General features: G+C 41.6%; 1 long non-coding RNA gene across 1 annotated transcript; it reads right to left on the reverse strand.

The window, feature by feature from the left end:
* Positions 1–2,373: 2,373 nt before the first annotated feature.
* LOC115410238 (uncharacterized) lies at positions 2,374–16,816 on the reverse strand. The gene is made up of 3 exons (XR_003934075.1): positions 16,664–16,816; positions 4,276–4,285; positions 2,374–2,384 (listed from the first exon to the last, which is right to left on the reverse strand). It is a non-coding gene; the product is annotated as an uncharacterized LOC115410238 (long non-coding RNA).
* Between the last annotated feature and the right edge of the window lie 4,518 nt (positions 16,817–21,334).

Here is a 21,334-nt window from a genome sequence, read left to right on the forward strand (position 1 = left end):
GAGTGTGTTTTATTTACAGTGCGAGAAATGAACGAGTAATTTCGTAGTGGTTTCTCTCTCGATTTCACAGCAGAATGCGCGACGGTATTAAACTGAACTGTATCAGTGAAGGAGTAGATCTCAAAATAGCTGTCAATCAAACGGGATTCAGCCTTTCGACTGATCATCCAATCAGCATGTGGGATTCTGGCGTCCAGCCCAGCTGAGCTCCGCCCACAGCTCCATTCACCCCCAGAGACGCCCGGCGTCCGGGGGCGGGACAACATCGTGGCATTTATCCAATTACCATCCAGTTTTGAGGCAATGAAAAAGACTGTTCCACTCACTGCCACTGAAGCCCATAGACGCCCGGCGTCTACGGACAAATGCACTGAGCAGAGATCGAATGAGAAAACAGCGCAATGGGAATGTATAAGAAGTGAACAACATCGAGTCCACTGATTTGTGATAAAGCTGATTCTGAACGAACTCGTCTTTGAGATGAACGTGTTCTAACACATTTGTAGTCAATGAAATGTCAACACAACCGTACATATTTAACCATTTAATTTTCGTAATTTTAGGGGAAGCCGGGCTTCCCTTGCAGTCTATGAGAAATCACCACTGCTAACAGCATAGCTGTGTATCCTGTGTAGCTGTGAGTGATATGCAATTGCTGTTTCTTTTATGTCAACAAATTTTTGTCAAAAACCTACCCTTGGCTGCTTCCTGGCGCTCCTTCCCCTTCCTTTTCTGTATTCTTTCATTTTAGGCATTGTGCCACCGGCATAATTTAGTCAGTAGGCCAACCGTGTTTTGTGTTAGTTGTTGTGGGAGGTCTTGGTGACTACGAATTTGCAAGTGGATTACAACAATGAGGTTTAAAAATATCAAACTTTGCAATGTTCTACCTTTTTAAAGTGAATATTGATGCACCACGACTAAATAAACATGAGCGCACAGCATCAGCTTTGCTAGCGGCCGTTATCTTTCTCCCTCCTAGATCGCTCTAAGTAAGAAGCTCTGTGATTGGTCCGAATACATCGCAACCAATTAGAGCGCGCATTTGAACTCATTGCAAATATGGTGTCCGATGTAAACAAATACTGTATTTGCCATGTAGCCGACAGCAAACATGAGCCCATTCTGTCATTTTCTGAAGTATCATGGGTCACTTTAACTACATTGAGAAATGGAAAACCCCTGATGGCAGAGAGCAGGAGGTAGCGAGACAATTCATTTTTAACCCTGCAGCAGTAGAAACCTATGGCTGCCATCATAAGAGCTACCAGCAGTTTACAGACAGTCGGTGTATTGGATTAGCGGAGAAACAGAAAAAAAAAAGGTTTGTAAAAATGTATAACAAGAAGTTCTGTGTTGCAAAACTAATATGACATATCCATTGGTGTAAAAATATGGGTTATAAGATTCGAAGCCTGACAATGTATCACAAAGAGGCTATGATATATGAGATATAATTATTCCAGTGGCTAATAGGAAAATATGGACATGTCAGCTGCTCTCTCCAGCACCTATAGGCCTACTCCGTTTCCACTCTTATCTGTTGTGAACAGTATAGTCTTACATTCATCCCAAAAGTCACATAAAAAGTTACTAGTTTTTAGTGCCCCCACCCCCTCTTCCTGAGAAATCACCCTATTGCCCAATATTATTTTCCCCCCATAGTTAGGCCACACATATTTGATAACATGGTTTACGGAAAATTGAAAATCCAAATATATATATATATATATATATATATATATATATACACATATATAAATGGAAATCACAAATTTTTTCCATCCTTGTCTATTTTTGTGGAAAGAAGGTTAAATAAATAAAATTCAAAAGTGTGGCTTATTTTAGTGCCGCTGTATCCTACTCAGAATGTGCCAGGAAAAAATAATGTTGTTTATTTCAGCCAACTTCATGCATAAAGTTTTACCCCAAAACAAATAAAAAAATATAGTAGGGCACTGACCTATGGGGAACCAAGATATAGTAGTTTAAAAAATAAAATGAACTTCACTGAGTCTGAGTCTGGGCCTAGGTCTGGGTCTGGGTTTGAGTCTGAGTCTAGGTCTGATTTTGGGTCTGGGTGTGAGTCCGGATCCGGGTCTGAATCTGACTCTGTGTCTGGTAGAGCATGTGAAAACAGGTTGATTTTCTCAAATTTTGTTGCCACGGCAACGGGCCATGTCCACCTACTATTAGTAGAACATTGCACTTTTGGATTTAGTATCCCATCTACTATGAAAATCAGCAGAGTCCCAATAATCACCAACACCAGCTTTTTTCATGGTCGGCCCATTGACTAATTAACATGAATCCAATTTAAGTGCAGATGATAATATTTCAAACTCATACAACCTACATCTTATATCCCCAGAATGCTGAAATTACTGACTATATTATTAATTAACCATTCATTCCATTATTATTATTATTATTATTATTATTATTATTATTATTATTATTATTATTTCATTAGCCTACAGTAGTACTAAGTAGTAGTAGTGGTTCATCATGACTACTTCCAGCAAGTAAGCATTCATGCAACTACTACTACACTACTACTGAAGCAACCCTAAAGTAATCATGCCCACAGGACTGCAGTCAACATGTCGATCTCACTGATTCATTGTTGACGTAGTATAGCTAACATAGCCTGAGACATCTATTAACTAGACAATAAGCCAGAACAATTTCTCGACTTCCCGAAACCTAGTCATAACTTCTAAACTAGTCAGCTAAGGCTAATATGATATTTTCCCAAGGTGCACATAAACACAGCTTTTATTAAAAAAATAAAATAAAAAATTAGAAGTAAAGGCTACACATTCAAAAAATGTTACAAAACCAAAAAATTACGTACTGTGATTCCTGTTTGAGTTTGCCGCTCCTACTGTAGAAACATTCATAGTAGTAAAGTCACAAAAATTCAATCTATCTGGAAACAAATGTAAATTGGAGTGAATGATTCCTACTGTTTCTGCTGTGATTCAATACATTCAAATAATGTTGGGGGGGCTGGCTTTATAACTCACAAAGGTTTAAGTCGCTCCACTGTCACATCTCATCTGTGCAGTAACTACACATGCAGTGTATGAGGGCCGTTCAATAAGTTCATGGCCTCACCCAGAACAGAACAACACAGACTGATAATTTATATTTTATTTTTCAACATATTCTCCATTTACAGCAATGCACTTGGTCCATCGATGTTCAAGCATCACTATCCCATCACGAAAGAATGTAACATCCTGTATTATAACAACCAGTATTTCTGGGTGAGGCCATGAACTTATTGAACGGCCCTCGTAGATGTGGCTGTGGATTGTACCTCTCCTGCTCTCTTGTTCTCTTGCTCTCTCTCTTTGCATTTTTATACTGCCATTTTCTTTTACATCCCTATGCAGAGCAGGAATTTATTTATTTGAAAAAAATAAAAAGGCCGTTTTTTTCTACAGGGCAAAAAGGGCAGGGGTTCAAGCCCCATTTGGACCTTATATGTGCATGTGCCTGGTTCCAGAACAAAAAAAATCTGCCTACAATGCCCAGAAGATGTTCAGTTCTCCGAGACAAGGTCAAGGTGAGAAAGGCTGAAATATGACGACCACTGAAGAAGACACATACGATGAAACAACAGGACTGGGCCAAAAACTATCTGAAGATATATTTTTATAGGTTTTATGGACAAATAAGTTCAGAGTAACTGTTGATAGACCAGACAGATGGACCCACAGCTGCATCAGTAACATCACAGAACTCCACTTCCACTCAGATGCCAAGGTGGAGGTGGGGTCCTTGTATGGGCTTGGATTGTCAAAGATGAGCTAGATCAATCTTTTTGGGTTGAACTCAGAAGACGGATTTGGAAGATGAACTCAAAATCAACTCCCATAACCACTTCCAGTGTTTAGAAGAGACGTTCATCTAGCAGTGGTAAAGGAAAAAGTCTGTATCTTTCTTTTTTTTTTTTTCATGATTTTTATGCAGGACAATGTTCTATCACATGTGTCAAAGTACTCCACTGCATGTCTAGCCAGTAAAGTCTTTAAAGAAGGAAGAATAATGACATGGCTACCTTCCTCACCTGACCTAAACCCTATTGAGAACTCGTCCTCCTTTCTTAAACAGGAGTTTTATGGTGAAGAACAAGTCCACTTCTCTGAACAGCATCTGAGAGGATGTGGTTGTTGCACAAAAAGCTGATTGGCTTTTTGTGCAACAACCACTGACAGACTCAGAGAATCCAGAAACTGACAGACTCAGAGAATGAAGGCTTAGGACCTCACTTTTCCTTTCTTAGATATTTAGGTTTGAGCTTTATGAACATTTTGGATTGAGAGAGAGTGCTGTGGTTCTTTAATCCTCAAAAATACAACTCACCTAATAATTGTGCACACAGTCTACATCATCCATACATGTGAATGTGACAGTGAGTGGTTGTTTGTCTGTACATGTTCAGTCCTGTGATGAACTGGTGACATGTCCAGGGTGTATTTCACCCCACTCAAGGATTACGCGGTTCAGAAAATGAATGATTTTTTTTTTCTTTTTTTATCACATCATCATCATTATTTTATTATATTTATCCCTCCTTTCGTGAGAGAAACAAATATTAATCAGTGCCAATGTTCAGCCAATACACTGGTGTGTCCCCCTACAAAGTCTGGAGATCTACCCACAAGGTTCCACCATGCAGTAGGAGAGAGATGAGGCCTCAGTCCATGAGGTTTCCTCCTAATTCAGTTCAGTGGTTCTCAATCTTTTTCTGTCGGGCCCCCCTTTGGAGGACGAAAAATCACCAGGCCACCCTCAACCCAAACAACATTGTAACAGCGGTGCAACTGTAATTTTTATTGAAAGAAACATCAATATTGTAACAATACTATTTGCTTTTCCTTGAATAATTTGTTGTGCAAATTAAAAATAACTTATAATGCTTGAACAATATAAATAAACTCAACAAGACTGTTCCCTGAGACAATATATTTCCAAATAAAAATAGGAAATGCACAATTATCGCACAACTATAGCAATAAAGTTACTTTCTTTTAGAACAAACAAATTTTGGTAACAAAGATGAACATTTTAACAATATCAGTGGCTGCAATGAGCCCATTTACATTGCACATCTCCGAACATTATAGAGCAAACTGTACAAATACAGAAATATTCCACTTTTTTTTCCAGTAAAATACTTGTCCATTTTCCAAACCTAAACTCTCTGTCTAGGCTAGTGACAGATCACCATGGCAGTATATTTGTTTGTTGTACGTCCCTAAAATGAGTCCTGGGTGGTCCAACATTAAAACATTAGTTCCACCTGCTACATGTTCTAACCTGAAGAGAAAAAAAAAGCACCCAGGAGTGATCCCATGCCCTCCCTGGCAAGCCTTTGCACCTCCCCTAGGGGGCCTGCCCCACAGTTTGAGAAACACTAATTCAGACCAACTCAGCAAAAAAAAAACATTTGCTTGGTCTTGTCCTCTTTCTCCTGCTGCTTCTCTTCATGCATGGAGAGCTGCAGCCACAGAGTTAATGTGTCCTTGGGCTTCAAATGGAAGATCACTGCCAGACAGAATCCAACCTACTGTTTACGGTTGTAAATATTGAATTTTTTTTTTTTTTTTACCTCCAAATGAACCGAGTGTGCCAGGTGAAAAAATAAAAAATAAAAACAACAAGCTTTTAACTGCACAAAAATGCTACCCCTCACAGCCATCTGAGGAGCTACACACCCCTACACACATGCATTCACACAATCTGAGTCTGCACTAATTACTCAGCCTGCCAGTGCTATTGGCAGCAAGGAAATGGTCCAGGGAATTTAACTCAAAACAAAGCAAACCTGCTTTTATTCCTGCTCCCTTGCCAATCCCCTCCCTACCTTCCTGAATCCTGCTCAGTAGAGCAGAGCTGCACAACAAGAGCTGTATGTGTGTTTAAAGCCATCTGGCACAGATCTGCGCTTCAGCCGACAGGGGCATCATCATTGCTGTCATCATCTCACAGTGGCTCTTCCCATCATTCTCCTCGTATCATAGGCGATATCATCTTTAAATGTTTCTCACAATGTAATCTCTAGAAGTTTTCTAATACGTCTGCAGAAGCATTACATTTCACTGCAGAGCACATCAATAATATAGTGAAAACAGCGTTCCGCTTTTCAGAAATTGCATATATTATTCTCATGGCCCAGGGCGGCCAAACCAGCATCTGAGAAAATGAACCATTCCCTTCTAAAGCTTCAGACCAGGAGGAGTCAGACTCTAATCTGCAAAGAGAAAGAGATGTACAGCCTGAAGGGATACCCTGACAGTGTCGCTGGGACTCACTTTGTCGTCTCTAACACTGTTTGTTTGAACCTTGAGATCCAAGGGAGTCTTGCTTCACAACATAGTAATGTTGCCTGAAATTAGAAATGTGCCCTGATAGTCTGACTACATCATGCTCCACTCTGTTCAGCTTTTATTTTCTGCAAACCTTTATTTTTTTTCTCCGTATTACTAGCTTATCTGTGTGGTGCTATCCTGCTTTGAAGATGAGGAGGTGAATGGAAAAATTATGACCATTTAATGACGAAGTTAAAAAATAAGTTAGGTTTACAAAGCAGTGCAAACCACCTACATACATAGACAGACCTGATGATGCTGTGGGGATTCAACTAATACAGACACAATTTATTACATGTAATCTGACAAACACATGAATAAGTTTGATGCATGTGTTTCTTTCAGGGAGCAGCAACTCAGGGAGAGGCAGCGGAAAGTGAAATTTTCAGTGGTAGAACTGCAGCAGAAAGTGAAATTTTCAGTGGTAGAACTGGAGGTGTTAGTGGATGGATGCAACAGTTTCAGTACAAAATGTCCAAGGTGTTCACAAAAGGACATCTGAGGAAAATACAAGACAGAGACAGATGTTTCACAGAGGAAACCAAAGATGACACGATACAAAGGACACGAACAAGGAAGGGATATTTATAGGTTGTTGAAGCACTGATGTCTGAATTACAAAATCCACAATTCAGTCCACAAAACTCAAATCTGAGTGTTACGTGCCAGGAGGTCTAGGGTGCCGACACATAACAAAAACTAAAAGGAAAAAAAAAAATGTTCCGGGAGACAGCAAAGAAAAACGTGGAGAGCAGGTCGCTTGTAAACAAAAAGGCTGAAAATTTATTATACAAAAAGAAAAATTGTACACAGCTACAATTACTTAAAAATGAGCATAAACTGAAACAAAAAGCAAACTGCAGCGATGGACCCACTGGTCTTCATTGTTGGAGCTCCGAGCTTTTATAGGCTGGTGAATTAGTTGCAGGTGTTTCCAGTCGGCCCGAATGGAAGGCGGAGACAAGGAGAAAAAAAAACAACCAAGAGTAAACATAACAGTTATAGCACACGAAACTTATTACTCTAAATCACTCTCAAAATACACATCATAGGCTATCACTGCTCCTCAGCCACATTAGTTACCAAATAGTGACTACACAACATATGAAAAGGATACAAAGGTTCTTCTGTAAATCTGGAATCTCCAATCTTCAGTCCTGAACAGCGCGTCAGCCACGATGTTGTCCTTGCCCTTCTTGTGCCTGATGACAAGATTGTAGCCCTGAACCAACAATGCCCGGCACATTAAACGCTGGTTGTGGTTATACATTTTAGACAGAAACACAAGAGGGTAATGATCAGTGAAGATAAAGACTGGGCTGTGAGTAGAACTGACATAAACATAGAAGTGTTGGAGAGCCAAAAGCATAGCCAAAGTTTCTTTTTCAGTGGTGGAATAATTAAGCTGATGCTTTTTGAACTTAGCTGAGACGTACGAGATTGGATGAGGTACACCAGCATCATCATCCTGCAGAAGGGCAGAACCTGCTCCACTGGCACTAGCATCAGCTTCAAGGCTGAAAGGTTTTGAATAGTTAGGAGCATAGAGCACAGGAGCACTGCATAACAGCGACTTTGCCAGCTTGAAAAGCACGCTCACAAGCTTCAGACCAGACAAATGGAACAGATGGGCTACACAGAGCAGTAAGGGGAGCAACCAAGACAGAAAATTTCTGCAGAGACACCGATAATAACCAGTCAGACCCAAAAAACAACGCAACTCTCTTCTTGTAGACGGAGTGGGATATGACAAAACAGTCTCAACTTTAGCATTTACAGGTCGAATTTGACCATGACCGACAACCTCACCCAGATATGTTACTGTGGCCTTACCAAACTCACATTTGGACAGGTTAAGGGTAAGATTGGCACAGGACAACCACTGAAACACTTCACACAGGGAAGAAATGTGGTCCAACCAAGTGTCGGTACAGACTACATCCAGATTGTCACAACGGGGAAAAAAGAGAGGACTCAAATGCACGGTACTGAAGGGGAAAAAACACAAGTTTATTAAACAAAAATAAAAACTAAACAACGGAAAGCACAGTACCAAGAACAGAGTCCATAAAGGAAGACAAAAAAAAACACACATAACCTGGGTCAGAGTCTGTAGATGAAAAATGGATAATGTCCGGGTTATGGAAAAGAGTGAAGAGGAAAAATGGACCAGCGCTGCATGGCTGCAAACCAAAGCCTTAAATAGGCTAGAGGTAATTGGCTGCAGCCACGCAGCGCCAGCAGGTGAGTCTGATGATGATGATTAGAAAAACAGAAAAACTGAGGGTCACACAGGCATGACCAAAAGGGAGGAGCAGAGAGTCACATAGGCACAGATCCATGACCAAAAGGGAGGAGCTGAGAGTCACACAGGCACAGATCCTGACACAGATACATATTACAATGGGCAACATCACTAAGGACAGAATGCATAAGGCGGTGAAATGTGGCAGGGGCATTCCTCATGCCAAATGCCATAACTGTATATTGCAGGAAATGGTCTGGGGTGACAAAAGCAGAGATGCCAGATGCCCTGGGAGTTAATGGAACCTGCCAGTAGCCTTTTAAAAGGTTTAGTTTTGTGATGTGCACTGCAGGACCAATGCTGTCTATACAGTCCTCCATACATTGTAATGGAAATGAGTCAGGAACAGTAACAGCATTTACTTATCTAAAGTCAGTACAGATTCCATCAGATTCCATCAGATTTTGGTGTGAGAAGACAAGGAGAACTCCAAGGACTATGGCTTGGTTTAGCTAGCCCATTATCTGACAGATAGTTTACCTCCTTTTTCATAGCTTCACGCTTGTCTATGGGACACCGATAAGCATGCTGTTTAATTGGAGCAGCCGATCCAACATCAATGTCATGTTCAAGGACACTGGTACGAGATGGAGTATCTGTAAATAGTGAGGGATATGACTGTAGTAGGGCCACAGTCAGGGCCGGACTGAGACTCATTTTCAGCCCTTGAGTTTCATACCTCAGACCGGCTCACTTTAGATCACGACCAATTATTATTAAAATTATGGAATTATAACCTTACATGTTAGGTCTACACACTGTTCTGCAAAGCCTTGTAATTCAGTGTATTTTCTAAAATATTTCCAATTCAGTGCAAGTAAAGGTTGCTTCACAATGTGGATTTATTTCAACAGTGAGTGCACATCGACATCTCCAACATTATTATTCCTCACAACACAACAATAACAAAATCTATATTTTTGTTCTTATAAGTGTTAACATTTTTCAAACCTTTAAAATGTTTGAAATGAAATAAAATAATATATAAAAATATTAAATAAAAAAATAATACAAAAAATAAAGCTTGCCGCACTCTCTAATAACTCTATCATTTTCGTATCCTCTGCAACAAAAGATTTCCATCACAACTTACTTGCAGTTTGTTCCATCTTTGCTATTGAAAACTTTTAGTATAGTAATATTAGGGGTTTGACGAGGATGATAAGGAAAAAATGTATGTATGTCCTGTGACTGAGGGTGAGCAAAGCAATCAAAGCTAACAACAGACTCATCTTCATCTGTCTCATTTGTGACTAGTGGTTCAGGGTTGTGCTGCTGAGCTGCTCCTCTGTCATCAGTAGACTCTGCTCTCCCTTTCACATTTCCTCCTGTTTCCCTAGACTCGCCTGCACCTGGATCACAATAAAAAATAATATCTACAGACATTTTGACTTACTAAACCAATTAACATATTTACGTTGGCAAAATATGCAGGCTTATTTAATATTACTTTATGCTATTGCCTTTCAGTTGTGGGTTTTGTGTATTTACTGTCTCACTTTTAATAATAAAAAATAAAATAGGTCAGGACTGTTGTTTGAGTATAGAAAGTGGTTTTACTGGAACTAATGCTTGTTCACACAGTCTGTTCCCACAGCTCACCTTTTCCTTCCATCCTGACAGGAACAACCCCCTCATCACTACTGGCTCCTGGCTCTGCTTCTGACACTAAAGCACATTTTAAAAATGGTCATAATTCTCAGCACAAATCTTCTATTTTGCAAAGCCTTGGTGTCAGTTTCATTCATGTACAGTTGAGGACAAAATTATTAGTCCCCCTATTAAATTTTAAGTTTCTTCAAGATTTTCCTAAGTACTTTTTTAACAGAGCAAGGAATTTTCAACATAGCATTTCTGAACATACTACTTTTCTTTAGAAGGCACAAATTATTTATATTTGCACACCAAAACAGCATTATTTAGAAAAAAACTAAAATAACCAGGGACATTATTATTAGCCCCCTTTAAGAAATGACCATTTATTAAGTCATGGCACAAACCACTTTTGTGCAATGATGTGCTGTAACTTCACAGGTGATGTGTTTAAAAGTGATCAGGTGAATCAAGTGATTTCACTTAACATTTAAGTTAAAACATGGTATAAAAGCCTCAGTATGGCTCATTGAGCTGTCAGTTGAGAAAGCACCATGCCCAAAACTAGAGAAATCCGTTTGGACCCGAGAAAAATGATTATTGATGTAGACAAAGCAGGAGAGGGATGCACAAAGCAATCCAAGCATTTCCAAGTGTCAAGAACTGGAGTGAGAAGTATAATCCAGAAATTCAAAAACAGCCACAGAGTACAGAACAAGCCTTGCAGAGATAGGAAGTGAAAGATTTCAAAGACCCTGGAAAGAAAACTAGTGAGAGATGGGTCTAAAGACCCCAGAACAACTGCCAAGACACTGGTGAATGACTTGGCCACATCAGGAATCATAGTCTCTAAGAAGACAGTCACTATAGCTCTGAACTGGAATGGACTGAGAGGATGCAGACCAAGAAAAAATCCACTTTTGAAGAAGAGACACCTTTAAGCCAGACTTAAATATGCTCAGGACAACCTGGAGAAACATTATGCATACTGGAAGTGTGTCCTATGGTCTGATGAGACAAAACTAGAGCTCTTTGGCCATAGAGGCAGCGTTTATGTTTGGAGAAAAAAGGGAGAGGCATAGAACCCAAAGAACACCGTCCCTACAGTGAAACATGGTACAGTAGTGGGAGTATTGTGTTGTGCGGATGCTATAGTGCATCTGGAACTAGAAATCTGGTCAAGGTGGAAGGAATCATGAACAAAGAAAGATGTGGAGATTTTGAAAGAAAACCTTAAGCAGTCAGCAGTAACACTGGGTCTGGGTCATTGCTTCATCTTCCAATATGACAACAATCCAAAACATACATCTCTCTTGGTGAAGAGCTATCTTCAGAAGACCAAAGTGAATGTAACTGAGTGGCCTGCACAGAGCCCTGACTTAAATTCCATTGAAAATATTCGGGGTGACCTAAAAAAGAACATCCATGCCAGAAGGCCACCAAATCTGGAGGAGCTGGAAAGATTTGCCAAAGAAGAATGGGCTCGGATTCCTCAAAAAAAGTGTCAGCGACTTGTAATAAAAAAATACTATGACTGCAGGCTGTTATCCAGCAAAAAGGATACACAATTGACTATTAGGATCAGGGGGGCTAATAATTTTGACCTTGGTACTTTTTGTTTTTTGTGGAATATTTTCATTTCTGTGTGCAAACTAAAATCATGTAAGCATCCAAAATAAAACTAGGATATATGAAAAATTTGTGTTAAAACTGTGTTGCTCTGTGTAAAAGCACTCGGGAAATACCTTTAAAACAATGACATTTTTGTAGGGGGGCTAATAATTTTGTCCTCAACTGTAGTGCTGAATCCTGGAGCATCTCAGAGCACCTTTCATATTGAACAGGCCTACACCATACTCTTCATTGGAGCCTATTTATTCTAATAATCTTCCCTCTATGAGCAGTCCTACCTGCCCACTCTGGACTTGTGGGCTCATGGCTGGTGTCTGCTGCTGGATCTGCTTTCTGACTCTGAGGAGCTACAAGACAAAGTTTCCCAGTTCTGTGGCGTCGCATCATACTATTATTTAAACTGCATAACGTTATGTTACAAGCCACAATGCCACACAATTCATTGACTCGATAATTAACTAACTTGAAAGGTGGTTTACCCATTTCATCGTCCTCATTATTTGTTTCCAACCAGGAGGTCGTTTTTGTGAAAAAGTTGCAGATTTTGTCACATTTGGCTGCGTTTGCTTCCAGAGCTTTCCTCTTTTTAATTCTTGCCTTCTCTGCGCCGCCCTTGCTCTTTCTATTAAAACAGCAAACACAGCTGACCATCCACAGCCTACAGAGCACAGATCGTATCTGCTCCACAGCTACCGTATAGAGCTACTAACCGTATGCAAGGACAGATTACAGCACGTCACGGTGTGTCTGCGTCTGCTTGCTAGTAGAGGGGGTGGGGCCCAGGAACAGCGGTTGCAGTTTATGTGATCAACCCAGTGCTATGACTGACCCCCGCCCAAAAAAAAATTCATATATATTTAAAGTGAACTCCGGCCCTCGCAGCCTAAATATTATACCGGCCCACCGGGAATTGTCCCGGTCCTCCCGATTACCCAGTCCGGGCCTGGCCACAATGTCACTATGCTGTTCCACAGGTAAGTATGATAGCTGAGAGTCTACTTTAGACATGAACTCTGAGTTAGACAGCCTACCACACTGATGAGTAGCACAAGGCTCCACCAAGTCTTCCTCCTCTGGAATATCTGAGCACACTGCGAGCATAGGAGACACAGTTAACATGGACTGTTCAGAACATTCATGTCTCTCATGGAAGGGTTTGAGCATGTTAACATGACATAGCCTGATCTTTCTCCGGCGCTCAGGGGTTAAAATGAGGTAATCTGTGTCAGAGACCTTCCTATCGACCACATAAGGGCCAGAGAAATGGGCTGATAGAGCAGAGCCAAGACTAGGGAGCAAAACTAGGACTTTGTCACCAGGCTTAAAGTGATATCCCACTGCTTTTTTATCAAAGCGCTCCTTCATACTGGCTTGAGAAGAAGACAGTGCTTCCTTTGCTAGAACAGTAGCTTGCTGTAACCGTTTCCGGCACTTTGAGACAATCTCTGACACACTAGTTTTGGAGGATGACAGAGACAGAAGACATTCTTTGAGCACTTTCAGCGGACCCCATATTTTATGCCCAAACACTAGGACTAAACCCCACGGACTCTTGAGTGGCATTTCTAATAGCAAAAATTACAAATGGTGCCCCCTCATCCCGGTCTCTCCCAGGGTCTGAATGTCCTTTCAGTATGTTGTTGTCAGTGTATTGGTCTGAGATGATATGGGACTTCTGCACCTACTCTTTGACTGTGTTTTCAATCTGCTGGAAAGCTACACTGTGAAGCCCCAATTTTAGCTCATCTCAGGTGATTTCATACAAGTATGGGGTTAAATATCTGATTGGCAGCTGTAGAAAGACACTGAAGACTGAGGAAGACTTGATAAACTCCCTGGATGTATTATACAGGACACATTTATTCGAACAAGCTTGTGAGAACAGATTGCTCAATACAGGAAGAATCTAGTTCTGGATGCACTTTGCATTGTTTGAAGGTGTATGGTACAGATATCAGATGGAGAGAATGTGCCTCTGCATGATGGGTTGTATAGTGTAAATAGTTCATGCCAAACCTTAAGAATAAGGCAGCAACTCACATTTGTATGCACATTCCTAAAGGAGATAGAAACAGATAGTTTGGGTTCAATATGTTTATGGCCACTGGACTGTGGACCTCTTGTCTGCAGATCCAGATGGAGAGCAGAGTACAAGGCAAAGTGTGCAGAGATACCCCAATAAATACATAATGCAAGAAGACCAGGTGCAAAGATAAGTTCCTGTAGGTAAACTGTGACAGTAGTGACAGTAGCACACAAAGCACTGGTAATCCTGGGCCTTTAAGAAGAAAAAGGAAAAAGAAAATGTTAAAACGTTAAAGGTTATGAGGACAATTAAACTGTACACTCATGGCTAAAAGTTTGACAATGACACAAATGGATTCTTTGCTTAAATGGGATTCATTTGTCCTTAAATTTAATTGAAACCTGTATGATGCCCCTAATTGTTCTTCAATGTCCTTGTTTTTGAAGGTCGGGGAAATCCACAGTATAGAGAACGGGAAATTCAACACAGAAAGGCTCTGGTCCAAATGAGAAGTAAACCTAAAACCTTCTAGCTGTGTGGCAGTGCTAACCACTACACTACTCGTGTTGTCTATCATCTTTCAAAACATCAAAAATAATCAAATTTTGAAGAAACAAAATTGGTAGACGGCACTTCAGTGTGTCAAAGAACACAAAAAGTCTAACTGTGCAAAGGAATCGGGTGCTCATGGAGGACAGAGGTGGAATGCATGAAAAACAAAATGCCAAACCGAACTGTTGTAAAAAGTAAAATCAAGCAGTGTAAAAATTCAACAACCAGAAACAAGGCTGTGGTTCTCTGATCTAAAAATAAAAACAGGACCAATGGCCCTGTAGCTTACCGGCCAAATTAAAAGCTTTGGGAAATGTATCCAGATGCCATTTATTATCACCCAGTTATGTGTATTTATTATATTACAGAATTAGTCCATGTTTTGGTCATATTCCAATCAGATCTGTAAAAATTCAAATTCCAACTTGATATCATTGATATTTACAGATTTATTGGATCACTAATCCTCGTCTGGCCTGTCGGCCGGTAAGCTAAAAACCCTTTTTTAACTATAGGGACTCCATTGTCAACACCCAGAGTCTTCATCAGGTCATCATGCCACTCAGATTTCTTTCCAACAGTCCCTTTTGCCCTTTGGTTTATCAAAAATAATTCTTTTTACCTCTTCTCCTCTAATACACTGTACACTCAGTAAATAAGCATCTCCAATCTAAGCCCCATGCAGCTCTGACTCATGATCTTTTATTGTTCCTGATAAGAGACGTCAATGTCATACAAGTCAACTTAAATGTTAAGCTGAACATAAGAAGTGAGACGAAAGTCAAAGCCTGTCCTGTCATGATGTGTTTGCTGCATGTCATGATGTATTTTTCCCCTTTCCATGACCCTGGTAAAGATAATTAATGTATGCAGAAGGTGGTGTATTATGGGACTCCACTCTACACAGTTCAATGAGTCATCTTTGCAAAAGGATTGACTGACTTCTCTTTCTGTCAGGATAATGCAGAATTCAAAGACATAGATAGACACAGACAGACATAGATAGACATAGATAGACATAGACAAAGACTGTGGGCTTTTAGGGATAAAATGCACTACACTAAGCTGGGCTCCTCTCCATGCCTTCTGAAGGGTGTATAATGTGAACTAGTTGAATAAATAACTTTTTATACCTTGTCTTTCAGACTCTGCTTCTAATTTACACAACCAAGATGTGTACATGAATAAAGAACTCGTCCTTGTGAGGCTAATTTAAATATGCTGTGAAAACAGGACATTTCTGCTTATGGTAACTTTTTTATTTGTGCAACGTGAGACTTAAAAGCATAATTAATGTTGGATAAAAAGCGTTCAGAGTGAAACTTGAGCTTTTGTATTGTAGAGATGACTTAAGTCTTGCGTATCTAGTCATTTTTTCCACACTTCGGCATTCTGTTTCAGCGCTGAAGAAAGGCCAGAATGATGTTATTGTCATACTGTATACAATGCAGTGAAAAAAAGAATAATTTCAGTCAAAATCAAATAAGCTTTTGCAGTGTGTTGGTGAGTGTAACCAGTTTTTGTTGGGTTTTTTTTCACTTAAGTTTTTATTGAAATTTTTATCAGTCCATTTATTCCACTTTTTGTCCATTTGAGTTTCCTGTTGTCATAGTCTATGAGTCACCCTTTCCATTGTATATAGTCCATCAATAATTGCAATCCACCGGTCCTTTGTTGGTGGTTCTGTCCTTCCCCAGTTCCTTGTAATAACTTTTTTGCAAGCCACTAAAAGTATCTTAACCAAATATATGTTGTTTCCCACTACATTTCCATCAGATAAGTTACAAAAATACAGAACATCACATACACATTGGAATCTCATACCCCATTATTTGTTTTAGTACTCTACACATCACTTCCCAAAACACAGTTATTTTATTATATTTCCAAAAAAACGTGCGTGATCTACATCAAATTCTCCACATTCCCTCCAACATTTCTGTTTAACTGCTTGCTTTTCTTCTTAGGTGTGATTAAGAAACGTTCCAGATTTTTCCAGGAAAACTCCCTTCAGATCCACGAATGAGTGGATGTTTGGTGTATCTTCTACATATTGAACCAGTCAGCATCCATAATTTCCACATTTAGCTCCTTCTCCCATTTTTCTTTATATTATTGGTTGAATTTTTGTCGTGTGAGTTGAACCCACAATTGAAATTATTCTTGATTTACTTTCCTTATATGCTTTGATAATGATTTGGATCACACTGTTCACTTCCCTGGAGGGGTCAACCTGGATTTCCTTTCTGTAATAATCTCTTAGTTATAGATATCTGTAAAGGTCATGTGTCCCCAGATCATATTTTTCTCGCAAATTCTGGAAACTCTCCAGTTGCCCTTCTCTTTCTAAAACACACCATGTTGTCACTCCTTTGACAGTCCATTGTTTAATTCCTTGATCATAATGAACAGGCTTGAATTGAGTGTAACCAATTTTAGTGGAGCGAACTGCGGCATTGAAATGCTTAAATCCTTGCAAAAGAAAGTGGCATAAAACAGTGAAAAACATGAACTCTCTCCAAAACAAAAAAGTCCCAATATTTAATCGGAACAGCTTTAGATCTTATTATGGGACATGTTCACTGTGGCACCGTTCATACCATGTAACACTTATGCAATGTCCCAATAAAAGCCACAACATTTATTTTCATTCATAGCTGCATTGATTTTTGGTTGTGATCTTGTATGGATGATGTGTAAAGTCTTCTCCATCACATCCCAATGATTGTCAGTGGGGTTCAGGTCTGGAGGTCTGGTCCATTACACTGCAAATTATTTGGTTCTTACCCAGATTAAAAAAAAAAAAAAAAAAACACAACAAAAAACCCCAAAAACTTAGATTTAGAAGTGTTAGGTAATTTGTCTGTTTTAAGAGTTAATTTCTTATTTCAAGAGTTCATACATCTGTAGACATGTGTCATACCTGTTGCCAGACAATAGTCTGGTTTTGTCTGTCTTTTATGTTTTGTGTGTCACTTCCTGTTTTATTTTGTTAAGTTTTCCCTCATGTGTCTTGTCTGTCGTCTTTACTTCCTGTTCCCCGCTCGTCCTGACCTCTGTCCTGATTACCTGTCTCCGCCCTGATTTGCTCCACCTGTGTCTAGTTGTCTTCCCTCCCTTTTGTGTATTTAAACCCTGTCTTTTCCCCTTGTCAGTCGCCAGTTTGTAACTCCAGTAGTTCAGACCAGCGTTCTTGACCTCGTTTGTTCGTTTGCTTGCCTGTTTTTTGACCTGTTTTTGGATCCCTCGGTTTCTCGTCTTCTGCCTGTTCCCTGTCGGTTTTGTCTGCCTCATCTGATCTGGTTTTGACCTTCTCGCCCTGACTACCGGTACGTGAGTTTGCCTAGTCCTTATGTCCTGTTGCTCGGTTGTTAGCCTGCCTGTGTATGACCTGTTTCCGTCCCTGACCTCCCTCTGCTTTTCCCCAGTCGGGGAAAAGAATCCTAACACCGCTCGGGGAGACGGGCTGCTGCCCTCGATCCGGAGGACTAATCTGAGGAGAAAGATCCCCACCATTATCCTCAAGATTCTGTCACTCATTATATTTTTTCACCTGTGTGTGAACAATAAACCTTTTGGAACTAACTTTTGTTGTTGGAGTTCTGCATTTGGATTCTGGGTTTGTACTAACAGTATTACAGTACAAACTGGCCAAAATATGAATCCAGCAGAACTCACACAGGTCAAGGAGGCTATTCAGTCCCAGGGGCACAGGCTAGGGGGACATGACCAAGCTCTCCATACTCTCCTCGACAAGATGAACCAGCTTACTACTCAGGTGGCTCTGCTCACTAGTACCCAAGCTGCGGCTGCAGCTGTGTCAGGCGAGAGTCGGGCTACCACCCCGCCAGTTCGAGACTCGGCTGAGCCGAACATTCCGGCACCATCCAAGTACTCTGGTAATCCCGACACCTGTCGAGACTTTTTACACAACTTCAGTTAATTTTTGATTCGCAACCTGTTCGTTTTGCTAAAGATTCTGTTAAAATTGCCTACGTGGCTAGCCTGTTGGAGGGTCCCCCTCTCAGTTACTTTAACGCTCTTTTTCAACAAGGTTCTCCTGCTGTTCAGTCTTTTTCGGCTCTGGTATCTGAACTTAAGAGGGTATACGATCACCCGGTTCGGAGCCAGTTTGCTGGTCACCAGATTTTGAGGCTCAGACAGGGAGAGAAGTCTATCAGGCAGTATGTGAGTGCCTTTCGTTCGTTAGCTGTAGAATCAGGGTGGAATAACCAGGCCCTGATCACTGCATTTTTATCCGGCCTTAATCGCTCTGTGGGCCGTGAGATGGCGCTCCGTCAACAGCTTCACTCCCTAGACGACGTCATAACCGAGGCCATCCGGGTCGCTGACCAGGAGTCTGTTTGGCAATCTATGGAACCAGAGGTCAACTCTCCGTCCAGTAGGGGACCTGGTCGTGAGACGCCACGCCTTCCGGTGACAGAGACTGGGGGTAACCGGGAGGAACCTATGCAGTTGGGACGGACTCACATATCGGCTGAAGAACGTCGCCGATGCATGACAGAGGGCCTTTGCCTGTACTGCGGCCAAAGTGGACACAGAGTCATAAACTGTACTCTTAGACCTGATGCCAAGACAGGTGAGGGGTCGCTGTTGAGCAGAACTGTGTGTTTATCCACTGTCACTCGCCCGTTTCCTGTGGTGCTTCTGTGTTCTAACTCTCTGTCTCTCCAGCACCCCGTCCTGATCGATTCCGGGTCCGACGCTAACCTTATGGACCAGAACCTGGTTAGTAAACTGGGCCTCATCACGAATCCGGTTCAGCGTCCGCTGGAAGCCCGAGCCCTGGATGATCACGTGATCTGCCGCATTACCCATTGCACTGAACCTGTTGCTGTGCAGTTCCTGGATGGGCACTCTGAAACATTAGCTTTCATGTTTATTGTTCTGACTCTCAGCCATTAATTCTGGGTTACCCTTGGTTACAGACTCACGAACCATTTATTGATTGGGGCACAGGGGAGGTTATTTCGTGGAGTAAAGATTGTGAGACTCGTTGCAAGTTTGTTGAATTGCCTGTTAGTCCTCCCAAATCATCACAGATTTCTGTAGCCCCAGTTAGTGTTCCCTTGGAGGAAAATAAGGATTTTCCAGCACTAGAGAAGGTTCCGTCGTGTTACCACGACTTAAAGGAGGTTTTCAGCAAGTCTAAAGCTACGGCTCTGCCTCCTCATCGTCCTTATGACTGTTGCATTGATTTACGACCTGGTACGTCTCCTCCTAAAGGGAGGTTATATTCTCTATCTGGACCGGAAAACGTAGCCATGAAGAAGTACATTGACGAGTCCCTGGCTGCTGGGTTAATTAGGCCCTCTTCGTCGCCTGCAGGAGCGGGTTTTTTCTTTGTGGATAAGAAGGACAAGTCACTTAGGCCTTGCATTGATTACCGGGGGCTCAATGATATTACAGTCCGCAACAGATACCCTTTACCACTAATGTCCTCGGCCTTCGAACTATTGCATGGTGCTAAGATCTTCTCCAAGTTAGACCTTCGTAACGCCTACCACTTAGTCAGAATAAGGGAAGGTGATGAATGGAAGACAGCGTTTAACACCCCTAGTGGCCATTACGAATACCTTGTGATGCCTTTTGGTCTGACCAACGCCCCTGCTGTCTTCCAGGCCCTTGTCAATGACGTACTCAGAGACATGTTGAATGTTTTTGTGTTTGTCTATTTGGACGACATTTTAATTTTTTCCCCAGACGAGGAAACACACATTCTGCATGTGCGACAGGTGCTCCAAAGACTCCTCACAAACCAACTGTTCGTCAAGGCAGAGAAGTGCGAATTCCATCAGCCTTCGGTGTTGTTTTTGGGCTTCATCATTGCTGAAGGAAGCGTTCAGATGGACCCTGAGAAGGTTAGTGCTGTCAGGAAGTGGCCTACTCCAACGTCCCGGAAGGACGTTCAAAGATTCCTAGGATTTGCTAACTTCTACAGGAAGTTTATCCGGGGGTTTAGCAGCGTGGCTGCCCCCCTGCATGCTCTCACTTCTTCTAAGTCTGTGTTCAGGTGGAATACTGAAGCGGATACGGCCTTCAACCGCCTTAAGGGGGCGTTCTCCTCGGCTCCTATCCTGTCCGTCCCCGACCCGACTCTACAGTTTGTGGTGGAAGTCGACGCCTCCGACTTAGGTGTGGGGGCGGTGATATCGCAACGCTCTCCTACGGACAACAGGTTACACCCTTGTGCTTTTCTGTCCAAAAGACTGTCGTCTGCTGAACGAAACTATGATATTGGAAACCGTGAGTTGCTGGCCATCAAAGTGGCATTGGAGGAGTGGCGCCATTGGTTGGAGGGGACGGACGTGCCATTTCTCATCTGGACGGACCATAAAAACCTGGAGTACCTGCGCTCAGCGAAGCGCCTCAACTCTCGTCAGGCCAGGTGGGCTTTGTTTTTCACGCGCTTTAATTTCACTCTTTCCTACCGTCCAGGCTCTAAAAATGGTAAGCCTGATGCTCTCTCCAGAGTGTTTTCCCCTGACACATGTTTCTCTGAACCTGAGACTATTCTGCCCAGTTCCTGTATGGTGGGGGCTTTTCAGTGGAGTGTGGAGAGGTTGGTTTTGGAGGCTCTCAATGATTGTGACATTCCGGATGGCGTCCCGCCAGACCGCCTTTTTGTTCCTCCTCACCTTCATTCTCAGGTGATCCAGTGGGGCCATGCTTCTAAGATGGCGTGCCATCCTGGAGTGAAGAGGACTCTATTCATGGTGAAACAACGCTTCTGGTGGACAGCGATGGAAAAGGACGTCGCTGAATATGTGGCTGCCTGCCCTGTGTGTGCGGTCAGCAAGGTCTCTAATAAGGCTCCTATGG

Source organism: Sphaeramia orbicularis, chromosome 19 (genome assembly GCF_902148855.1).
Source record: "Sphaeramia orbicularis chromosome 19, fSphaOr1.1, whole genome shotgun sequence".
NCBI lineage: Eukaryota > Metazoa > Chordata > Actinopteri > Kurtiformes > Apogonidae > Sphaeramia > Sphaeramia orbicularis.